Source organism: Neolamprologus multifasciatus, chromosome 15, assembly GCF_963576455.1.
Source record: "Neolamprologus multifasciatus chromosome 15, fNeoMul1.2, whole genome shotgun sequence".
Classification (NCBI taxonomy): domain Eukaryota; kingdom Metazoa; phylum Chordata; class Actinopteri; order Cichliformes; family Cichlidae; genus Neolamprologus; species Neolamprologus multifasciatus.
Window position 1 is genome coordinate 25527025 of NC_140453.1, and position 4264 is coordinate 25531288.

At 38.6% G+C, this 4264-nt stretch overlaps 2 long non-coding RNA genes across 2 annotated transcripts; both read left to right on the forward strand.

Annotated features, from left to right (window-relative positions):
• Positions 1-587: 587 nt before the first annotated feature.
• Positions 588-3075, forward strand: LOC146502194 (uncharacterized). The gene is made up of 3 exons (XR_014869537.1): positions 588-1386; positions 2517-2685; positions 2867-3075. It is a non-coding gene; the product is annotated as an uncharacterized LOC146502194 (long non-coding RNA).
• Positions 3076-3213: 138 nt separating this feature from the next.
• LOC146502195 (uncharacterized) lies at positions 3214-3739 on the forward strand. Its single transcript, XR_014869538.1, has 2 exons — positions 3214-3312; positions 3403-3739. It is a non-coding gene; the product is annotated as an uncharacterized LOC146502195 (long non-coding RNA).
• The last annotated feature ends 525 nt before the right edge of the window (positions 3740-4264 follow it).

Below are 4264 nucleotides of genomic sequence, written 5' to 3' on the forward strand. Positions count from 1 at the left end.
CACCAACAAGAATGTGGAATCCCATAACACAGATACCCTGAAGAAGCTTCATTCAAACATCATAATCATCACTGCAGACGATTTCCAGAAGGATAAACGTACAGGCAGAATGGCACGAAGAGACAAACCATTTACAGGTGGGCGAAATGATTTACCCGACACCCCTGAACGTCGCTGAAGGAGCTCGAGTGATGCTGACCAGAAACTTGGACACACTAAACGGTTTGGTCAATGGTGCTTTGGTATACTGGTAAAGGTGGTGAATCTGAAAATGATGGACACATAATTAACTGGGCCTCAGAATAGACAACCGGCAGCCTATGAGACACAACCGCAGTGCTAATGCAGCATCTGATGATCTGGTTTACAATTGAGAGAGCAGAGGAGAGTCTGAAGTTTAAAGGAGCGGTACGCAGGACAAGTTTTCCTGTAAAGCTAGCATTCCGCCTGCACAATTCACAAAACCCAGGGTCTTACAACACAGACAGCTGTAGTTTCAATGAAGAACATTTTTGAACCAGGTATGGCTTATGTTGCTCTCAGCAGGGTGACGTCTCTCAGTGACTCTATTTGCAGGACTTGATGAGAAAAAGATTTACGCCAATCCTGAGGTAACTGCAGCGCTCCAAACCATGAGACAAGCCAGTGTTGAGGAAATGATGCCTCTTCTTCAGGTCAGAGAAACAGCCAGCAGACCTGACACTCTTACACTGATCCATCACAATACAGAGGGTTTGCCATCTCACATCAGTGACATCAAGAGTCATCATGAAATGTGTTTAGCAGATGTTTTGTGTCTCACAGAGTCTCACCTCCAAGGCTCCTTTGTGCAGATAGTCTTCATTTGGACGGCTACACTATGTTCAAACGCAACAGACATGTGTCCTACACAAACTTTCCTCACATGGCCAGCAGAAGTGGTGGTGGAGTTGTTATGTATTTGAGGAATCATTTTCAGGTTCAGGTAAAACAGTATCTGCATAATGTCACTGATCTTGAGTTTTTAGTGTTGAAGGTTCAGGCTCCATTCCCTGCGCTCATTGTGGTTGTGTACAGACCCCCTGACTACAGTTTGACACCGTTCATCCAAAACCTGGTAAGTCTTTTAGATTCACTTGAAATAATGGACTGTCACCCAATAATTGTGTGTGGAGATTTTAATGAAAACCAGTTGCAGAGTGGAAGAAAACAGATTCTGGAGCAGTTTCAGTCGAGAGGGTATTCACAGCTGATCACTTCTGCCACTACAGACAAGAACACCCTGCTTGACCTCATTTTCATTTCTCAGCCACAGAAAGCCTCCATTCAGGTGTTCTGAGAACGTATTACAGTTACCACAACCCTGTGTTTTGTGTCCTGTCCTCGAGCCAATCATGAAGTCGTGTGGTGAGTTTTGAAACAATTACAGATCATGTTTGTTACAGAGTTTACTGATTATAGAGCATGAAAAAGATTTTCATTGAAAAAAATTGTCTTCCCTACTCTGTTTGTAAGAAGACCCTTTCTTATTGCAATGTTATTAATCATTTCACCAAATCATGGCTGTACTTCATGCAGAGCCGGGAGATCTGCTTTCTGTTATCATGCACCTCAGATCTGAAATATGCTGCAAACATTTATTAAACCAACATCATTTTTTTTATTCTCATGTTTTAATGACTAAATCTACTAATGCATTTTTTCATGGATGTTAATTGTCATCTCCTTTTTTGATACTTTTTTTACTCTGACGTATGTAGCTCAACAAACAAGATCTTCCCCTCCAAGGGCTTTCAAATATGAAATAGTAAATAAATAAATCCCAGATAAATGCAGGTATTTATTATGGGTCACATGAATAAATACAGACAATTATATTTTCTTGATTAAAGTAGATTTTGTAGAATCAAATGTTTTTGGGATGAATGAGGTTTTGCTTATCAGTTTTTACAGGTAAAAAAAATTTAAAAGTTTTAAACTATCTTTAGGCTACCAGAGATGTCTATAATGATACATTATGTAGAGAAAAACATTTTTACAGCTTACAGAATATGTATAAAAACTGATTTAGAAGTACATGGAAAGTTTCTGCTCAGAGAATTCTGACTTGGCCTTTATCTGGGTGGGTTTGGGTTTGGGTGGATAAAGGCCAAGTCAGAATTCTCTGAGCAGCTGGAAAAAAGCTGCTAATAAACAAAGACATCAGAAAGCGGGGGCTTTAGGTGTAGCCCCCGCTTTCTGACGCACTAATTAGATTTAGTAACTGACACCCCATACCCAGCATTACATAGACACTTGGGGGCTGAGATGGGTGGGTGGGGAGGGTGGGTGGTGTTAAAAGCACTTATGTTTTGTAGATGTATTTTTTTCAGACAGGGCACCACAGTCCTGTTTCCTTTGTGGAAAACCTTCAAACTTCACCATCCTCAGCTGAAACAACATCTTAACACCATCTTCATGAACTGCTGAGCCAAACCTGATCCATCAGTGCTGGACTGCACAGATAACTACATGCCACACAGAGACTGCCATATCAGTGTGCCTTCAATGGAGAAGATGACACACCCATCACCTGACCTCCTGCCTGATCTGGAGACCATCATCATGCTGCCACACTACACACCTCTGAGACCATCAATGATGACTCATACTGAGGAAACTGTATTTCCTGTCAGAGATGCTCAGTGATCCTCAGAGCAGAGAGAGGTATGATTCTTTATCTTTGATAAAAAATGTCGGTGCTTTTAATTCAATTAATTTATTTAAATCCTGTTTATTGCATAAATAATTCCACACTCAAATGATTATACTTGTTGACACTTTTTGAGTTTTAATTCACATTATGGATTACAAATCTATGCTTTTTCTACTCTGTCTCTCTGTGCAGGTACTGCTGTCTTCTGAGTTCTTCAGTGTCCCAACTGAGACATTCAAACCTCATTGCAGAGCTCATGTCTTTCCTCACCATCATGTGAGTGTGAGATTGCTCTGGATTCTGGTTATGTGGCCTGCAGCACCTATAAGGTATTTCAATATTGTTCATTGTATAACTTATTTGTAGTTTTTAGGCCTTAACACAAATAAAATGTTCCTTTTTCTGTATTTTTAGAACAAGCTTCATCCAGTGTGCCTGCATTCCAGCTTCTTAGACTCTACGCAAGTGGACAGAGTATAAGTGTTTGACCACTCTTACAGACACGACTTCTGTCAACTCACTGCTACTGATCATGGCACCTCACTCCAGGAAGACAGAGGGCTGCAAGCCTGTCATCATTTCCAGTGTGGCTTTGTATTCTTGGGGTAGCATCAGATTTTTCCCACAAATATTCAAAGGTAACACTTATTTTAAGCTTAGTTATTAAATCAAAAGTCTTCCCTGTTGTTAATTTTATTGTTTTAAAATTTTTTTTTGTTTTCTTTTAGATTTATATGCAGTGATCGGATGTGGTGGAGCTTTGTTAACTGTGTGGAAAACATCTGTTTGTGATGATATTTACAATGAGGCTTTAAGGTGACAGTTTCCATGTAATTTCAATCCTTTTACTAAGCAAAAACATGTTTGCAATTAACATTTTTTTTCAGTTTTGTCTTTTGGATTTATGGTTAACATTCATCTGTGACAGCAAATACTAAACTGGTCCAAGTAACCAGCATATCATTGGTCAAAGGCAAAAAGGACCACATGTCACGCTAGCAATGAATTTTTGACTGTGTTTGTGTCACCAGATTTAACAAACAATATCAGACATATGAAACTGAACTCTGGATTAATGTGCAGATGTTTTTTGTGTGTTTTTTTTATTGTTGAATAATTATTTTGTAGGACAAACCCAATCTATTTACCCAAACAATGTAACTTGTTAGAGCTGTGTGTTTGTATGTTTGGGTTCATACAAACACACAGCTCTAAATCTTGAATTGTAGGATGTACAAAAATGATCATGTGATTATTATGGACATTTAAATAACTATATCTATTGAACCATTACACGTATTCTTTATAGAGATTACACAATCTCAAAATGTGAAAAAAGAAAGTGTTTAAGAGGATAAATAATGTGTGTTTGTATGAATCCTGCCTTAGTATGGGGTGTCAGTAACTACATTAGTATAGAGTAGGTCTAACAGTGGTTTTCCACATCTGCTCTAATATATATAGATAATGGGCCAGAATATAAAGTCATTTTGAAAAGTTTCATAAAGGTCCTATATGTGTTCCTCTTTATCATTTTATATCAGGTCACACTGCTGACTTGAGTTTTGATCAGGGTAGAACCATAACATT